Source organism: Pseudophryne corroboree, chromosome 2 (assembly GCF_028390025.1).
Source record: "Pseudophryne corroboree isolate aPseCor3 chromosome 2, aPseCor3.hap2, whole genome shotgun sequence".
Lineage (NCBI taxonomy): Eukaryota > Metazoa > Chordata > Amphibia > Anura > Myobatrachidae > Pseudophryne > Pseudophryne corroboree.
The window spans coordinates 734,567,556-734,588,224 of NC_086445.1; positions in this window are offsets into that span (position 1 = coordinate 734,567,556).

Here is a 20,669-nt window from a genome sequence, read left to right on the forward strand (position 1 = left end):
TCAGGAGTTCAGCAGGAAGACCGCTCGGGGTAAGAAACTTTTGAGGCTTCTGGTGGACCCGGCTGGGATGGCCCTGTAATGCCTGCCTGAAGGAAGCAAGTTAAACTTGCTGTGGCTGGGTGTAGCTGGTCCTTAACTGTCTTCATTGCCCGCTTTTTAGCTCTGGACAGGTACAGGTCCTGGACTGAGGGAAGGTCGGCCCGGATGATCTTCTCTGCCGTTCTGACCACCTTTTGGAGCCTGCATCTGTCCCTCGCGCTGGCGGAGCTGTACCATACCAGTATCTAGGAGCACAGTATCGCCGAGTAGATAGGAGCAGAGGCTTCTGTGGGATGTTGAACTTTCTTAGTTGCCTGAGGAAGAACAACCTCTGCTGCACTTTCCCGACAGTGGCGTCAGCTTTGGACCCCCATTTAAGGTCCTGGGAGATTGTGGTCCCCAGGAACTTGAAGGAGTCCACTAGCGATACCACAATGTAAGCATTCGTTAGCGGAGGTGCACTAGCTGACATCTTCCTGAAGATCACTATCATCTCGACAGTTTTGAGGGGGTTGAGCTCAAGGTTGTTGTGGCTGCACCACTGGGCCAAACGATCTACTCCCCGTCTATAGGCCAATTCATCCCCGTCCTTGATGAGGCTGATAAAGCTAAATATTTATCTTATTTAAAACCCTTTAAGAGGTCTAAGAACACTGTACGCTATTGACGTATGGAGTACCGTAAGGGTACGCACGTTGCGTAGCAATCGCTTAGCCGTAGTCGAGGCGCTCAAGCGTCACGTTCGCTCATGGCCAAGAGATCACAGGCAGGCACGCTATTGGCTGCCGACTAACGTAATGGTTCGCTATAGCGTAGCGGACGCTCGGGACCACGAGGAGATCACCAGCGGCGCTGATGCTCACAATGTTAAACCTTTATGTGTAAACCATGAACAATGTATTATACAGGAAAACCTTAGTGTAGTGGTGGGGTGTAGATGCAACACAGTGTCCCCGACGCTCTGAGAATACTTAACACTATAAGAAATACACAAATACCGGGCTTAGGGTCTAACGCCTTATATGAATGTTATACTTGAAAAAGAATAATACAATACAAGTCATACACTACAATATAACATTGACTAACTAACCAGATAACTACACAGGAAATACAATACAATACAATTACGTTTTAAGGGAAAATGAGAGAGAAAGAGGAGGAGAGAGAGAGAGAGAGAGATATGGCTCACAATAACAATAAAGACAATATGATTGCGGAGAAAACTTACGCACAAAGGGAACGATCGCATGCGCCTTTCTGAATATCCAGCTCCCGATTATCAGTGATGAGAACCGTTGAAGAGAGTGAGCTGGATCAGGTCGGCTTGTCTATTTATGCCCCACACACAATACAATTCAATGGTCCCTACAATCTCATTGTTCATTGGACACAGGAATTCGTCTTCGCATTATAACAAAAGGTCATAGGTTGATTCATACAGGTGGGCTGAGACCATTTCCAACTGCTCAGGTGGGTGGGAAACTAGGTTTCCCGCCGCATGGATAAGTAAGTGCAAATAATAGTAAATGTACATAAACTTCTTATGTCCATAACTATTCGCACGAGCGATTAATCCGCTTCAAACCAACACCGGAATATTGCTAATTAAATACTCTTCCGATGGATACTAAACACCACTGTATGACCCTTGTCTGACCCTTCATATCAAACAAAGAGGGATCTCTTTGTCCATGAACATGCTATATTAACTAAACTTTCAGAATCTATCAAGGGGACCATGATCTACAAAATACCTTATATAGTTAAAATATGTAACGATTGAGTCGCACGCTGGGCACACAGAAACTCTACCGTAAATGCGCATACCATGCGCCTGCGGGTGCACGTAACAGCGGGTATGCGCACGCACGGGAGAGCGCACGCATGCGCAGCGCGGACCTGTATGAGGTGCAAATATGGTAGTGTGCATCGTGATATTTTTCTGACTTTGACAAGGCTGATGACGGTGGTGTCGTCGGCGAATTTGATGATCTTTACTGATTGCGCCTCTGAGGTGCAGTCATTTGTGTACAGGGAGAAGAACAGGGGTGAGAGGACACAGTCCTGTTGGGCCCCTGTACTAATGGACCACGCTTGAGAGGTGAATTCCCCCACTTTCACCACCTGAGTCCTATCTGTCAGGAAGTCTATCCTGGAACAGGTAGCTTCAGGGACCCCTAGCCGAAGTAATTTGCGGTGGAGGATGCTGGGGATTAGGGAGGCCAATCCTGGAATCGGGTTCAGCGGGATCCCCGGATTTAGGCCCAAAAATGGCCGGGATTCAATCCCGGGATTGGAGGCTCCATTCCCAAGGATTGAGGGATCAGCGTTGAGCGTCCTCAGGATGCTCAAACGCTGCCCGGCTCCCCCTGCGCAGCGTGACCTGTGCCTGTGAGGTCACGCTGCGCTGTCAGCAGCCGCAGAGCAGGAAGGTACGGCGGTATTCACCCGCCGCCTCCTCCCGGCTCCCCCTACACTTACCCGCAGCCTCCTCCCGGCTCCTCCTGCACTTACCCGCCGCCTCCTCCCGGCTTCCCTGCACTCAACCACCGGCTCCCCTGCACTCCCCTGCCACCTCCTCCTCACCAGCTACCCGGCTGTGCAGGTTTGTACTTTTTTTAATGTCTGCGGGGCAGGTGGGGAGGTGTGGGGAGGGGCGTGGGAGATGGCTGGAAACAGTTGAAAGCCAATCCCGGGTATCCCGGGAATCCCGGGATTGACCATTTTTCAATCCCGATACCCGGGATTGAAAAAATGGCCTGGGATTGGCCTCCCTACTGGGGATGATTGTTTTGAAAGCCGAGCTGAAATCGACAAACAGGACCCTCACATAAGTACTGGGAATGTCTAGGGGCTGTAGAATGTAGTGCAGGCCCAGGTTGACTGCATCCTCGACACACCGATTCGATTGATAGGTGACCTGTAAGGGGTCCAGTTGGGGACCACTCACAGTTTTCAGGTGATTCAAAACCAGACATTTTCATGACCACAGATGTTAGTGCTATTGGCCTGTAGTTGTTCAGGTTCATGATAGAGGGTTTTTTGGGGACTGGGACAATAGTTGACCTTTTGAGGCAGGAAAGGACTTTCTGTAGCGCCAGTGCTTTGTTGAAGATCTTGGTGAATATGGGGGTGAGCTGACCCACACATGGTATCAGGGCAGATGGGTTTGACTCTTTTGAACAGTGCTTCCACCTCTTCTTGGGCGAATTGCAGTGCCTGGAGTTGGCCGTCGGTATTCAGGGCATCATAGAGGTGATTGTTTGGGTTGAAGGGGACTTCTTTTGCGAACCTGCAATAAAAGTGGTTCATCTCGTCTGCTATGTCTTGGTGCATGGTGGTGGACTTTGATGTTTTCTTGTAGTTGTTTATGTATTGCATTCCTTTCCATACAGATATGGGGTCATTGGTGGAGAGATCGCTTGTCAGCTTGTCCTAGAACCGCTTTTTTGCTAGCCTGATTTCTTTAGTCAGAGAGTTCCTAGTTCGGTTGTATAGTGCTCTGTTACCGCTGCTATAGGCCTCCTCTTTGTACCGACAAAGTTGCCTGAACTGGGCGTTAAACCAGGGTTTTTTGTTGTTGTAAATGCCGTAAGTCTTGGTAGGTACATACATGTTTTCACAGTAGCTGATGTAGGATGTGACAGTGTCTGTCAGGTTATTCAGGTCGGTTGCCAAGTCTTTGCAGACCCCCAATTCTGTGCATTTGAAGCAAGCCTGGAGCTTCATCTTAGCCTCGTTGGTCCATTTCTTAACAGTCTTGATGACAGGCTTAGCCGCTCTCAGCTTCTGTGTATAGGTAGGGAGTAGGTGGACAAGGCAGTGGTCAGATAGGCCAAGTGCAGCACATGGGATAGACTGGAAGGCAGACTTGAGGGTAGTGTAGCAGTGCTCGAGTGCGCCCTTCCCTAGTGGGACACATGACTTGTTTGTACTTAGGTAGCTCCTTGCTCAGGTTAGTTCGGTTGAAGTCACCCAGCTCTATAAGCAGAGAGTCTGGGTGTTTTTGTTCTATGTTGGATATGCATATGGCCAGGTGGTGCAGGGCTTCACTCGTGCAGGCAAGGGGGGGATGTACACTCCCATAAGGACAATTGAGGCAAAATCCCAGGGGGAATAGAAGGGGTTGCAGTTGATACTTAGCATCTCCAGGTGAGGGATACATGATTTGCCTAGGATTGTGACATTGGTGCACCATCTATCATTGATGTAGAAGCAGATGCCACCACCCTTTGTTTTTCCTGAGAGAACCTTGGAATGATCGGCCCTGAAGAGTCCGAAGCCCGGCAGAGACATCAGGTTGTCCACAATATGGTTGTCCAGCCACGTCTCCGTAAAGCAGAGGACAGACAATCCTGTAATACCTGACCCTGCACTGCCCAGAATGAGGGACAGTTCATCGAACTTGTTTACCAGTGAGCACATGTTCGACAGCAGGATCGCAGGAAGTGCAGACCGGTGCCCTCGTCGCCGCTACCTCACTAGGGCACCTGCGAGACAGCCCCTCCTCTGGGCCCAGGTCCTTCTACTAGGGTCGACATGAGGGCCTCCGTCATTCTCTTTCCGGGGCCGCTGATCCGCCCGCCAGTAGCCGCCTAGGCTGCGGGGGCCTGTGGCCACTCAGTCATCCACTTCAGCGTCCATGACATCTGCATCCCTGCCACACAGGACAGTGAGGGGTGCAAGGGCTACTGTTTTCCCCGCTGACGGGCCCAAATGTGGGGTAAGCACCGCGGGAGCGCTCCAACTTAGGAGGGCTTCACTGCTGTATTTGGTCACTGGTGGTGTAGACAAAGGCAGGGCAAAACAAGGGGAAACAGGTATTTTGGCTGAGCTGCATAGCTCCGAGGCAGCCATCTGCAGCGCCATCTTCGATTGTAATCACTATAATCATTGTTTCTATAACTTAATGCTGCTCTTTAATCCAATGGGTATATTTGAAACACGTTTTAGAATCCAATTCCTATTATGTAGGTGTTTAAAATCTCAGTGTGAGAGGCCTTTTAAATAGATTTCTTGTGGTGGAAGTGATAACGTGTCCTAGGGAATGGATGGGATCCTGCAATTTAAAATTAACAGTGACCCTTCAGCAATTCAGAGCATGAATATACAGTATATTAGTTGATTATTGTAAGAAGTCAGAGTTATTTGTTGCTCAGAGAACAGGAGAATGATGTCTAAGTGAGGGGCAGGATGGAGCTAAAGATAGGTTGCAGTCCACAGTACCTTGTCTGGGATGTCCAAAGCAGAGTACAATAGATTACAAACTGAAGTACTTCTCAGTGAAGAGATGCAGAGGTTTCAATCTAGTGTGTATCTCAGCGCAGGAATGCAATCCGTTGGTTTTTATGAGATGTCCGCATAGCGTAGTACAAGTTAAAGGTAATTCCTTGGATATTTATGATGATTCATAGGTTAGTTGTGGTGAGTTTAAGCTGTTTTATGGAGATGATCAGGACCATGCAAAATGTTAGGCAGCCATCTTGGCTGGCTGTTTATGGTTCATGGGGGTTGGTAGGGGTGAAAAGTGTAGGCCAAATACATTAATGGCATGTTCACATAATTGTGATCAAGTGTGACGTAGACACATCTGCTCCTGCCAACATGCTGTCAACATATCTCTCGACAATTCTGGATGTAAGACACAGAGGCTTAAGTTGATACCAGATGCCCGTAGGCAAAATACAGTACATAGTGATGCCCCTCCATGGCTCCGGCCTGCACATATGCCAATGACCATTGGCGCATGACCAGTCGGTCAAGGGAGGGAGTACATTTGTCACATTACTTTTCAGTGATTGTCGGGACGGGCGACTAAGCAGTGGTACATCTGGATGAATAAAGATTCCAAATAACTGCAAATATTAATTATCCCCAAATGTAAGAAGAAGGGACTGCAGCAGATATCAGAGATACAGTACCTGCTGCAATTGCTCCATTCCCACAGCAGCTGCATTCCAGCTTTATATGGAGGATGAGATGCTGTCTGATTTACCAATATCTGGAATGTGATGCAACGGCTCCTGCAAGCGACTGCTGAGAAATGACAGAAGTGACTGCAGCAAATCACTTATGAAATGTGAGGAGAGAGACAGTATCTGCACCTTTCATAAGTGATTTGCTGCAGTCACTTGTCAATGCTCAGCAGTCCAGCCACATATCCCCCACCATGACGAATATCACATACTGATTGTTTCAGCAAACACCCGCACTGTCTCCCTAACATTGCTTCAATAATGGTCCTAGCCACGATCAGAGCACTCAGCAGAGCACTAAGGCCCAAAGGTATTAAACCTTAAAAAAGTGATTAAGTGGAGATGGATAAAGAGTAATAAATGAACAGCAAATCAACTTCCTAACTGCCATGCAACAGACTGTGGGGTACATTTACTAAGCAGTGATAAGAGCAGAGAAGTGAGCAAGTGGAGAAGTTGCCCATGGCAACCAATCAGCACTGAAGTAACATCTATAATTTGCATACGCTAAAATTATACAGAGCTGCTGATTGGTTGATGGAGCAACTTTTCCATTGGCTCACTTCTCCGCTCTTATCACTGCTTAGTAAATGTCCCCCCGTATGTTTGAAAAATGACAGGAGCTGGTTGGCTGGACATTTATCACTCTTTATCAGTTTCCACTCTATCACTTTTTAAGGCTTAATACATTTAGGGGTCTATTTACTAAGCCTTGAACGGAGATAAAGTGGACGGAGATAAAGTAACAGTCAATGAGCTCCTAACTGCCATGTCACAGGCTGGGTTTGAAAAATGACAGTTAGGAGCTGGTTGGCTGGTACTTTATCTCCGTCTAAGGCTTAGTAAATTGACCCCTTAGGCTTGAGTTTCTCTATTACAGCAGGAAGGCACGGATCTTGGGACAATGGAGGAGGTGCCCCTTCAAGGGCTGGGAGCCCGGCGGCAACTGACTCCAAAGTCTCCTTCAGTCCCACCCCTGGTAAGAGAAGCTGAAAGTACCAGGGTGGGTATGGAGTACCCAGGCTTGTCTGAGGACCTGGGGAGTGCTTGGGATGCACAACAATGGCCCTTGTATTTACAGTGGGGTGTAACATGACCCACTCGCTTACTACTGTGTTGACAAAATCATTTTGTTGACCCTGCTGGACCTCTAGCACAAAATATGCATTGATGATCCTGACAAGTGACAGCTTGGCTGATTGAGTCTAGACCCTTCAAACTGATCAAATGTATTAATAAAACTATCCAGACACCATTCATTCATATGTAAATAGTATGTATATATTCATAAATATGTAAATATGTCTGACCAGAGGAGAGATAGGAGGGTGGAGAGAGCTGTAAGTGACACAGGGATCCCAGCTTCTCCTTCTCCCCGCCTAGGTGTCTGAGCCCTGTGTAAACTTTTATGCAACTAAACCATTTGGGTCTAGAGAAAGAGACATACACAGAGAGTCCTCCTGAGTCCTGTCCCAGTGTGCAAGTAGTACAGAGGCTGATGCTATTTTTGCATGTGACAAGATAAATGATTTTGTTTTTCTATGTGTATTTTAAGGTTGTTTACATTGCCTTTGTTCCACTACAAGAAAATTGTATAAAATAGTTGTGTTTCAATTAAGTGGATCAACTGTATAAACAGTATCCAGGTATTATTAACCTATTAGTTTAAAACTAATATACACCATTGGTTTAAATTTAATATAAACAATCTATACCTCCCACCATGACCCATTCCAGGAGGGACCAAATGCTTTCTACCTGGACTTCCTTCTTAATTTATGATTGCAAACACCTGTGTTGAAACACCTTTCTTATAAATTAAATAGTTCAACATAGGTGACATCAATCATATATTAAAAGAGAAGTCCAGGTAGAGAGCATTTTGTCCCTCCTGAAATAAGACATGTTGGGAGGTATGCACAATCTAATATACATTAGAGATGAGCGGGTTCGGTTTCTCTGAATCCGAACCCGCACGAACTTCATGTTTTTTTTCACGGGTCCGAGCGACTCGGATCTTCCCGCCTTGCTCGGTTAACCCGAGCGCGCCCGAATGTCATCATGACGCTGTCGGATTCTCGCGAGACTCGGATTCTATATAAGGAGCCGCGCGTCGCCGCCATTTTCACACGTGCATTGAGATTGATAGGGAGAGGACGTGGCTGGCGTCCTCTCCATTTAGATTAGGAGAGAGAGAGAGATTGACCTGAGGCTGATACTGTAGAAGAGAGTGCAGAGTTTAGTGACTGACCACAGTGACCACCAGCAGTGCAGTTGTTTTATTTAATATATCCGTTCTCTGCCTGAAAAAAACGGTACACACAGTGACTCAGTCACATACCATATCTGTGTGCACTGCTCAGCCCAGTGTGCTGCATGCCTGCATCATCTATGTATATATTATATATCTGACTGTGCTCAGCTCACACAGCTTATAATTGTGGGGGAGACTGGGGAGCACTGCAGTGCCAGTTTTAGGTTATAGCAGGAGCCAGGAGTACAAGACAGTCACATACCATATCTGTGTGCACTGCTCAGCCCAGTGTGCTGCATCATCTATGTATATATATTATATATCTGACTGTGCTCAGCTCACACAGCTTATAATTGTGGGGGAGACTGGGGAGCACTGCAGTGCCAGTTATAGGTTATAGCAGGAGCCAGGAGTACATATTATATTAAAATTAAACAGTGCACACTTTTGCTGCAGGAGTGCCACTGCCAGTGTGACTGACCAGTGACCTGACCACACTGACCACCAGTATAGTTAGTAGTATACTATATTGTGATTGCCTGAAAAAGTTAAACACTCGTCGTGTGACTTCACTTGTGTGGTGTTTTTTTTTTTATTCTATAAAAAACTCATTCTGCTGACAGACAGTGTCCAGCAGGTCCGTCATTATATAATATATATACCTGTCTGGCTGCAGTAGTGATATATATATATTTTTTATATCATTATTTATCATCCAGTCGCAGCAGACACAGTACGGTAGTTCACGGCTGTAGCTACCTCTGTGTCGGCACTCGGCAGTCCATCCATAATTGTATACCACCTACCCGTGGTTTTTTTTTCTTTCTTCTTTATACATACATACTACTACATCTCTTTATCAACCAGTCTATATTAGCAGCAGACACAGTACAGTACGGTAGTTCACGGCTGTGGCTACCTCTGTGTCGGCACTCGGCAGTCCGTCCATAATTGTATACCACCTAACCGTGGTTTTTTTTTCTTTCTTCTTCATACATACATACTACGACATCTCTTTATCAACCAGTCTATATTAGCAGCAGACACAGTACAGTACAGTAGTTCACGGCTGTGGCTACCTCTGTGTCGGCACTCGGCAGTCCGTCCATAATTGTATACCACCTAACCGTGGTTTTTTTTTCTTTCTTCTTCATACATACATACTACGACATCTCTTTATCAACCAGTCTATATTAGCAGCAGACACAGTACGGTAGTTCACGGCTGTAGCTACCTCTGTGTCGGCACTCGGCAGTCCGTCCATAATTGTATACTAGTATCCATCCATCTCCATTGTTTACCTGAGGTGCCTTTTAGTTGTGCCTATTAAAATATGGAGAACAAAAATGTTGAGGTTCCAAAATTAGGGAAAGATCAAGATCCACTTCCACCTCGTGCTGAAGCTGCTGCCACTAGTCATGGCCGAGACGATGAAATGCCAGCAACGTCGTCTGCCAAGGCCGATGCCCAATGTCATAGTACAGAGCATGTCAAATCCAAAACACCAAATATCAGTAAAAAAAGGACTCCAAAACCTAAAATAAAATTGTCGGAGGAGAAGCGTAAACTTGCCAATATGCCATTTACCACACGGAGTGGCAAGGAACGGCTGAGGCCCTGGCCTATGTTCATGGCTAGTGGTTCAGCTTCACATGAGGATGGAGGCACTCAGCCTCTCGCTAGAAAAATGAAAAGACTCAAGCTGGCAAAAGCAGTAGCACCGCAAAGAACTGTGCGTTCTTCGAAATCCCAAATCCACAAGGAGAGTCCAATTGTGTCGGTTGCGATGCCTGACCTTCCCAACACTGGACGTGAAGAGCATGCGCCTTCCACCATTTGCACGCCCCCTGCAAGTGCTGGAAGGAGCACCCGCAGTCCAGTTCCTGATAGTCAGATTGAAGATGTCAGTGTTGAAGTACACCAGGATGAGGAGGATATGGGTGTTGCTGGCGCTGGGGAGGAAATTGACCAGGAGGATTCTGATGGTGAGGTGGTTTGTTTAAGTCAGGCACCCGGGGAGACACCTGTTGTCCGTGGGAGGAATATGGCCGTTGACATGCCTGGTGAAAATACCAAAAAAATCAGCTCTTCGGTGTGGAACTATTTCAACAGAAATGCGGACAACAGGTGTCAAGCCGTGTGTTCCCTTTGTCAAGCTGTAATAAGTAGGGGTAAGGACGTTAACCACCTCGGAACATCCTCCCTTATACGTCACCTGCAGCGCATTCATAATAAGTCAGTGACAAGTTCAAAAACTTTGGGTGACAGCGGAAGCAGTCCACTGACCAGTAAATCCCTTCCTCTTGTAACCAAGCTCACGCAAACCACCCCACCAACTCCCTCAGTGTCAATTTCCTCCTTCCCCAGGAATGCCAATAGTCCTGCAGGCAATGTCACTGGCAATTCTGACGAGTCCTCTCCTGCCTGGGATTCCTCCGATGCATCCTTGCGTGTAACGCCTACTGCTGCTGGCGCTGCTGTTGTTGCTGCTGGGAGTCGATGGTCATCCCAGAGGGGAAGTCGTAAGCCCACTTGTACTACTTCCAGTAAGCAATTGACTGTTCAACAGTCCTTTGCGAGGAAGATGAAATATCACAGCAGTCATCCTGCTGCAAAGCGGATAACTGAGGCCTTGACAACTATGTTGGTGTTAGACGTGCGTCCGGTATCCGCCGTTAGTTCACAGGGAACTAGACAATTTATTGAGACAGTGTGCCCCCGTTACCAAATACCATCTAGGTTCCACTTCTCTAGGCAGGCGATACCGAGAATGTACACGGACGTCAGAAAAAGACTCACCAGTGTCCTAAAAAATGCAGTTGTACCCAATGTCCACTTAACCACGGACATGTGGACAAGTGGAGCAGGGCAGGGTCAGGACTATATGACTGTGACAGCCCACTGGGTAGATGTATGGACTCCCGCCGCAAGAACAGCAGCGGCGGCACCAGTAGCAGCATCTCGCAAACGCCAACTCTTTCCTAGGCAGGCTACGCTTTGTATCACCGGTTTCCAGAATACGCACACAGCTGAAAACCTCTTACGGCAACTGAGGAAGATCATCGCGGAATGGCTTACCCCAATTGGACTCTCCTGTGGATTTGTGGCATCGGACAACGCCAGCAATATTGTGTGTGCATTAAATATGGGCAAATTCCAGCACGTCCCATGTTTTGCACATACCTTGAATTTGGTGGTGCAGAATTATTTAAAAAACAACAGGTGGCCAGAAAAATTGCGGGACACTTTCGGCGTACAGGCACCACGTACAGAAGACTGGAGCACCACCAAAAACTACTGAACCTGCCCTGCCATCATCTGAAGCAAGAAGTGGTAACGAGGTGGAATTCAACCCTCTATATGCTTCAGAGGTTGGAGGAGCAGCAAAAGGCCATTCAAGCCTATACAATTGAGCACGATATAGGAGGTGGAATGCACCTGTCTCAAGCGCAGTGGAGAATGATTTCAACGTTGTGCAAGGTTCTGATGCCCTTTGAACTTGCCACACGTGAAGTCAGTTCAGACACTGCCAGCCTGAGTCAGGTCATTCCCCTCATCAGGCTTTTGCAGAAGAAGCTGGAGACATTGAAGGAGGAGCTAACACGGAGCGATTCCGCTAGGCATGTGGGACTTGTGGATGGAGCCCTTAATTCGCTTAACAAGGATTCACGGGTGGTCAATCTGTTGAAATCAGAGCACTACATTTTGGCCACCGTGCTCGATCCTAGATTTAAAGCCTACCTTGGATCTCTCTTTCCGGCAGACACAAGTCTGCTGGGGTTGAAAGACCTGCTGGTGAGAAAATTGTCAAGTCAAGCGGAACGCGACCTGTCAACATCTCCTCCTTCACATTCTCCCGCAACTGGGGGTGCGAGGAAAAGGCTCAGAATTCCGAGCCCACCCGCTGGCGGTGATGCAGGGCAGTCTGGAGCGACTGCTGATGCTGACATCTGGTCCGGACTGAAGGACCTGACAACGATTACGGACATGTCGTCTACTGTCACTGCATATGATTCTCTCACCATTGAAAGAATGGTGGAGGATTATATGAGTGACCGCATCCAAGTAGGCACGTCACACAGTCCATACTTATACTGGCAGGAAAAAGAGGCAATTTGGAGGCCATTGCACAAACTGGCTTTATTCTACCTAAGTTGCCCTCCCACAAGTGTGTACTCCGAAAGAGTGTTTAGTGCCGCCGCTCACCTTGTCAGCAATCGGCGTACGAGGTTACATCCAGAAAATGTGGAGAAGATGATGTTCATTAAAATTAATTATAATCAATTCCTCCGCGGAGACATTGACCAGCAGCAATTGCCTCCACAAAGTACACAGGGAGCTGAGATGGTGGATTCCAGTGGGGACGAATTGATAATCTGTGAGGAGGGGGATGTACACGGTGATATATCGGAGGGTGATGATGAGGTGGACATCTTGCCTCTGTAGAGCCAGTTTGTGCAAGGAGAGATTAATTGCTTCTTTTTTGGGGGGGGTCCAAACCAACCCGTCATATCAGTCACAGTCAAGTGGCAGACCCTGTCACTGAAATGATGGGTTGGTTAAAGTGTGCATGTCCTGTTTTGTTTATACAACATAAGGGTGGGTGGGAGGGCCCAAGGACAATTCCATCTTGCACCTCTTTTTTCTTTTATTTTTCTTTGCGTCATGTGCTGTTTGGGGAGGGTTTTTTGGAAGGGACATCCTGCGTGACACTGCAGTGCCACTCCTAAATGGGCCCGGTGTTTGTGTCGGCCACTAGGGTCGCTAATCTTACTCACACAGTCAGCTACCTCATTGCGCCTCTTTTTTTCTTTGCGTCATGTGCTGATTGGGGAGGGTTTTTTGGAAGGGACATCCTGCGTGACACTGCAGTGCCACTCCTAAATGGGCCCGGTGTTTGTGTCGGCCACTAGGGTCGCTAATCTTACTCACACAGTCAGCTACCTCATTGCGCCTCTTTTTTTCTTTGCATCATGTGCTGATTGGGGAGGGTTTTTTGGAAGGGACATCCTGCGTGACACTGCAGTGCCACTCCTAAATGGGCCCGGTGTTTGTGTCGGCCACTAGGGTCGCTAATCTTACTCACACAGTCAGGTACCTCATTGCGCCTCTTTTTTTCTTTGCGTCATGTGCTGATTGGGGAGGGTTTTTTGGAAGGGACATCCTGCGTGACACTGCAGTGCCACTCCTAAATGGGCCCGGTGTTTGTGTCGGCCACTAGGGTCGCTAATCTTACTCACACAGTCAGCTACCTCATTGCGCCTCTTTTTTTCTCTGCGTCATGTGCTGATTGGGGAGGGTTTTTTGGAAGGGACATCCTGCGTGACACTGCAGTGCCACTCCTAAATGGGCCCGGTGTTTGTGTCGGCCACTAGGGTCGCTAATCTTACTCACACAGTCAGCTACCTCATTGCGCCTCTTTTTTTCTTTGCGTCATGTGCTGATTGGGGAGGGTTTTTTGGAAGGGACATCCTGCGTGACACTGCAGTGCCACTCCTAAATGGGCCCGGTGTTTGTGTCGGCCACTAGGGTCGCTAATCTTACTCACACAGTCAGCTACCTCATTGCGCCTCTTTTTTTCTTTGCGTCATGTGCTGATTGGGGAGGGTTTTTTGGAAGGGACATCCTGCGTGACACTGCAGTGCCACTCCTAAATGGGCCCGGTGTTTGTGTCGGCCACTAGGGTCGCTAATCTTACTCACACAGTCAGCTACCTCATTGCGCCTCTTTTTTTCTTTGCGTCATGTGCTGATTGGGGAGGGTTTTTTGGAAGGGACATCCTGCGTGACACTGCAGTGCCACTCCTAAATGGGCCCGGTGTTTGTGTCGGCCACTAGGGTCGCTAATCTTACTCACACAGTCAGCTACCTCATTGCGCCTCTTTTTTTCTTTGCGTCATGTGCTGATTGGGGAGGGTTTTTTGGAAGGGACATCCTGCGTGACACTGCAGTGCCACTCCTAAATGGGCCCGGTGTTTGTGTCGGCCACTAGGGTCGCTAATCTTACTCACACAGTCAGCTACCTCATTGCGCCTCTTTTTTTCTTTGCGTCATGTGCTGATTGGGGAGGGTTTTTTGGAAGGGACATCCTGCATGACACTGCAGTGCCACTCCTAAATGGGCCCGGTGTTTGTGTCGGCCACTAGGGTCGCTAATCTTACTCACACAGTCAGCTACCTCATTGCGCCTCTTTTTTTCTTTGCGTCATGTGCTGATTGGGGAGGGTTTTTTGGAAGGGACATCCTGCGTGACACTGCAGTGCCACTCCTAAATGGGCCCGGTGTTTGTGTCGGCCACTAGGGTCGCTAATCTTACTCACACAGTCAGCTACCTCATTGCGCCTCTTTTTTTCTTTGCGTCATGTGCTGATTGGGGAGGGTTTTTTGGAAGGGACATCCTGCGTGACACTGCAGTGCCACTCCTAAATAGGCCCGGTGTTTGTGTCGGCCACTAGGGTCGCTAATCTTACTCACACAGTCAGCTACCTCATTGCGCCTCTTTTTTTCTTTGCGTCATGTGCTGATTGGGGAGGGTTTTTTGGAAGGGACATCCTGCGTGACACTGCAGTGCCACTCCTAAATGGGCCCGGTGTTTGTGTCGGCCACTAGGGTCGCTAATCTTACTCACACAGTCAGCTACCTCATTGCGCCTCTTTTTTTCTTTGCGTCATGTGCTGATTGGGGAGGGTTTTTTGGAAGGGACATCCTGCGTGACACTGCAGTGCCACTCCTAAATGGGCCCGGTGTTTGTGTCGGCCACTAGGGTCGCTTATCTTACTCACACAGTCAGCTACCTCATTGCGCCTCTTTTTTTCTTTGCGTCATGTGCTGATTGGGGAGGGTTTTTTGGAAGGGACATCCTGCGTGACACTGCAGTGCCACTCCTAGATGGGCCAGGTGTTTGTGTCGGCCACTAGTGTCGCTTAGCTTAGTCATCCAGCGACCTTGGTGCAAATTTTAGGACTAAAAATAATATTGTGAGGTGTGAGGTATTCAGAATAGACTGAAAATGAGTGGAAATTATGGTTTTTGAGGTTAATAATAATATGGGATCAAAATGACCCCCAAATTCTATGATTTAAGCTGTTTTTTAGTGTTTTTTTTAAAAAACACCCGAATCCAAAACACACCCGAATCCGACAAAAAAAATTCGGTGAGGTTTTGCCAAAACGCGGTCGAACCCAAAACACGGCCGCGGAACCGAACCCAAAACCAAAACACAAAACCCGAAAAATTTCAGGCGCTCATCTCTAATATACATCCCCCACCTTACACCAGGGGCTACCCTGTCTTTAAGTGCCCCGGGCAACCCCAAGGCTTTATCCGGCCCAGTGACACTGACGTGTCCATGACATACCCCTGTCTGTTAGCCTCCACCCCCTCCGCAGTAACCACCCAGTATTTCCATGGATCTACATGCAACTTCGATCCACTTACCCCAGCTATAGTCATCGGGACACACGTGCATTGTATCTCGAATACATGCGCAGGTGGAAAACATTGGACACTTGTGTCCGATGCTTCCCTGCATCCAAATCAGAATCACCCACACAGTCTCACAAGTGTATTGGTTGGTGACTCTTAGGTGGTTATGCAGACGCACGTAGATGGTCCATTTTATGGGCATGTTATGGAGTGTCGCAGGTGTGTCACTGAACTGGTTGCAAACTCAGACGCATAATCACTTAGCTCGGTGCTGTACTCTGTCGGACAGCATGGGACTGGTGCAAGTTTTGATGGACCAACCAACGGTTGCTTCTAAAGATGCACCAAGTGCTAATTCATTGTTTCAAGACACACAAAGTGGGCACCTACTGTAGCCCTTTTGTTCATGTAAACACACAGATATAAACCGGATCAAGAGGCACACACACATAAGCATCAGGCCCGCATTGTGGTTTTGAAGGTGAATCTGTACAGTGCTTCACAAGAAAAACTTTACAAGAAAAACTGAAAATGTCAACAATAATCATGTATGTCACATTAACTAATATATTTACAGTTTTTTAGCAATTTATTGCTTCAGTATTCATGTCAGAGGAAACGCTGTAATTTTGCCACTGTCATGCTTTACTGTATGAAGTTGCACTAGTAGATGTTGAAAATAAAAACTGCTTAAATCAGGAGCTTGGTGACAAATGATGGGACTAAAGGTTTAAGCAACATGACTTGAAGAATAGGAAGAATAAAAAATAAAAAGTCCAGGGTCAATTTTAGCATGAAGACATATAGATATGTCTACAAATACTACATCTGTCTTTTTAGCTGCATATGGCAAGATTTCCTAAATGTTATACTTTATCTATATTTTTATGTCTATATTTCTGAACTTAGGATCTTTTTTTTGCATTGTAACATTTAAAGTCACTTATATCTAGAGATGAGCGGGTTTGGTTCTCTGAGAACCGAACCCTACCGAACTTCACGTGTCAAACAAGGGTCTGAGCCAGGCTTGGTTGTTCCCGTCTGACTCAGAAAACCTGAACGAGGCAAAATGTCATCATCCCGCTGTCGGATTCTCGCGAGATTTGGATTCCATATAAAGAGCCGCACATCGCCGCCATTTTCACTCGTGCATTGTGTAGGGTACAGAGAGGACGTGGCTATGTTCTCTCAGTGGAAAATCTCAGTATCAGTGCTCAGTATCAGTGCTCATTGCTGCTCAGTAATACTAGTACAGTGCATTGGTCATCATCATTCCACTCACAGCGGTATCTGGGGATGTGACAATTCCAGAGTGCTTTTGTGCTGCTCAGTAATACTAGTACAGTGTCTCTCTTGTGCTGCATCTTGCTGCTGTAGGGTGTTCTGGTAGTAGTGTCCTGTGACTGCATCGGTTATCATTCTACTCACAGCGGTATCTGGGGGGTGACAATTCCAGAGTGCTTTTGTGCTGCTCAGTAATACTAGTACAGTGTCTCTCTTGTGCTGCATCTTGCTGCTGTAGGGTGTTCTGGTAGTAGTGTCCTGTGACTGCATCGGTTATCATTCCACTCACAGCGGTATCTGGGGGGTGACAATTCCAGAGTGCTTTTGTGCTGCTCAGTAATACTAGTATAGTGTCTCTCTTGTGCTGCATCTTGCTGCTGTAGGGTGCTGTGTTAGTAGTGTCCTGTGACTGCATCGGTCATCATTCCACTCACAGCGGTATCTGGGGGGTGACAATTCCAGAGTGCTTTTGTGCTGCTCAGTAATACTAGTACAGTGTCTCTCTTGTGCTGCATCTTGCTGCTGTAGGGTGCTCTGGTAGTAGTGTCCTGTGACTGCATCGGTCATCATCATTCCAGTCACAGTTGTATCTGGGGGGTGACAATTCCAGAGTGCTTTTGTGCTGCTCAGTAATACTAGTACAGTGTCTCTCTTGTGCTGCATCTTGCTGCTGTAGGGTGCTCTGGTAGTAGTGTCCTGTGACTGCATCGGTCATCATCATTCCAGTCACAGTTGTATCTGGGGGGTGACAATTCCAGAGTGCTTTTGTGCTGCTCAGTAATACTAGTACAGTGTCTCTCTTGTGCTGCATCTTGCTGCTGTAGGGTGCTGTGGTAGTAGTGTCCTGTGACTGTGTATCGTTCATCATCATTCCAGTCACAGTGGTATCTGGGGGGTGACACTTCCAGAGTGATTTTTTTATGCTGCTCACTAAAACACAGTGTCTTGTGCTGCATCGTGCTGCTCATTGTCAGTTCTCCGTAGTATCATCAGTGCTCAGTATCATCAGTGCTCAGTATCAGCAGTGCTCAGTATCAGCAGTGCTTAGTTTCATCAGTGCTCAGTATCAGCAGTGCTCAGCAGCAGCAGTGCTCAGTATCACTGCTCATTGTCTTGTGGTGCTCAGTAATACTACATTACTAATACTAGTGCAGTGTCTTGTGCTGCATCTTACTGCATAGGGTGCTGTGGTAGAAGTTTTCTGTGACTGTGTATCGTTCATCATCATTCCAGTCACAGTGGTATCTGGAAGGGGGGGGGGGGGGGGGGGGAATTCCAGAGTGCTTTTATGCTGCTCACTAATACACAGTGTCTTGTGCTGCATCATGCTGCTCAGTGTCAGTTTTCCGTAGTATCATCAGTGCTCAGTATCATCAGTGCTCAGTATCATCACTGCTCAGTACTAGCAGTGCTCAGTTTCACTGCTCATTGTCTTGTGGTGCTTAGTAATACTACATTACTAATACTAGTACAGTGTCTTGTGCTGCATCTTGCTGCGTAGGGTGCTGTGGTAGTGTTCTGTCACTGTGCGTAGGTCATCATCATTCCAGTCACAGTGGTATCTGGTATCTATCTAGTGGTATCTAATTCCAGACATTACTGCCGTCTAATTCCAGATATATTACTGGCATAAACTTCCACACATTAAAAAATGGAGAACAAAAATTTGGAGGGTAAAATAGGGAAAGATCAAGATCCACTTCCACCTAGTGCTGAAGCTGCTGCCACTAGTCATGACAGAGATGATGAAATGCCATCAATGATGTCTGCCAAGGCCGATGCTCAATGTTATAGTAGAGAGCATAAAATCCAAAGCGCAAAAGTTCAGTAAAATGACACAAAAATCTAAATTAAAATCGTCTGAGGAGAAGCGTAAACTTGCCAATATGCCATTTACGACACGGAGTGGCAAGGAACGGCTAAGGCCCTCTTCTATGTTCCTCATGACTAGTGGTTCAGCTTCACATGACGATGGAAGCACTCATCCTCCCGCTAGAAAAATGAAAAGAGTTAAGCTGGCAAAAGCACAGCAAAGAACTGTGCGTTCTTCTAAATCACAAATCCCCAAGGAGAGTACAATTGTGTCGGTTGCGATGTCTGACCTTCCCAACACTGGACGGGAAGAGGTGGCTCCTTCCACCATTTGCACGCCCCCTGCAAGTGCTGGAAAGAGCACCCACATTCCTGTTCCTGATATTCAAATTGAAGATGTCCGTGGGATGAATAAGGCCATTGACATGCCTGGTCAAAATACAAAAAAAATCACCTCTTCGGTGTGGAATTATTTCAACAGAAATGCGGACAACAGCTGTCAAGCCATGTGTTGCCTATGTCAAGCTGTAATAAGTAGTGGTAAAGACGATAACCACCTAGGAACATCCTCCCTTATACGTCACCTGGAGCGCATTCATCAGAAGTCATTGACAAGTTCAAAAACTTTGGGTGACAGCGGAAGCAGTCCACTGACAACTGATTCCCTTCTTCCTCTTGCAAACCACACCACAAACTCCCTCAATGTCAAAGACAGGAACGCCAATAGTCCTGCAGGCCATGTCACTGGCAAGTCTGACGAGTCCTCCTCTAACTGGGATTCCTCCGATGGATCCTTGAGTGGAACACTACTTCTGCTGTTGCGGCTGGCGCTGCTGTTATTGCTGCTGGGAGTCGATCGTCATCCCAGAGGGGAAGTCGGAAGACCACTTGTACTACTTCCAGTAAGCATTTGACTGTCCAACAGTCCTTTGCGAGGAAGATTAAATATCACAGCAGTCATCCTGTTGCGAAGTGGATAACTCAGGCATTGACAGCTGTGCTGGTGTTAGACGTGCGTCCAGTATCCACCGTTCGTTCACAGGGACTTAGAGAATTGCTTGAGGTAGTGTGTCCCCGGTACAAAATCCCATCTAGGTTCCACTTCTCTAGGCAGGCGATACCAAGAATGTACACAGATGTCAGAAAAAGTCTCCTCAGTGTCCTAAAAAATGCAGTTGTACCCACTGTCCACTTAACCACGGACATGTGGACAAGTGGAGCAGGGCAGACTAAGGACTATATGACTGTGACAGCCCACTGGGTAGATGTATTGCCTCCCAAAGCAACAACAGCGGCGGCACCAGTAGCAGCATCTCGCAAATGCCAACTCGTTCCTAGGCCGGCTACGCTTTGTATCACCACTTTCCATAAGAGGTAAACAGCTGATAACCTCTTACGGAAACTGAGGAACATCATCGCAGTTTGGCTTACCCCAATTGGACTCTCCTGGGGATTTGTGATATCGGACAATGCCACCAATATTGTGCGTGCATTACATGTGGGCAAATTCCAGCACGTCCCATGTTTTGCACATACAATTAATTTGGTGGTGCAGAATTTTTTGAAAAATGACAGGGGCATGCAGGAGATGCTGTCGGTGGCCCGAAAAATTGCGGCCCACTTTCGGCATTCAGCCACCGCTTGCCGAAGACTGGAGCACCAGCAACCACTCCTGAACATGCCCTGCCATCAGCTGAAGCAAGAGGTGGTAACGAGGTGGAATTCAACCCTCTATATGCTTCAGAGGATGGAGGAGCAGCAAAAGGCCATTCAAGCCTATACATCTGACTACGATATAGACAAAGGAGGGGGAATGCACCTGACTCAAGCGCAGTGCAGAATGATTTCCATGTTGATCAAAGTTCTCCAACCCTTTGAA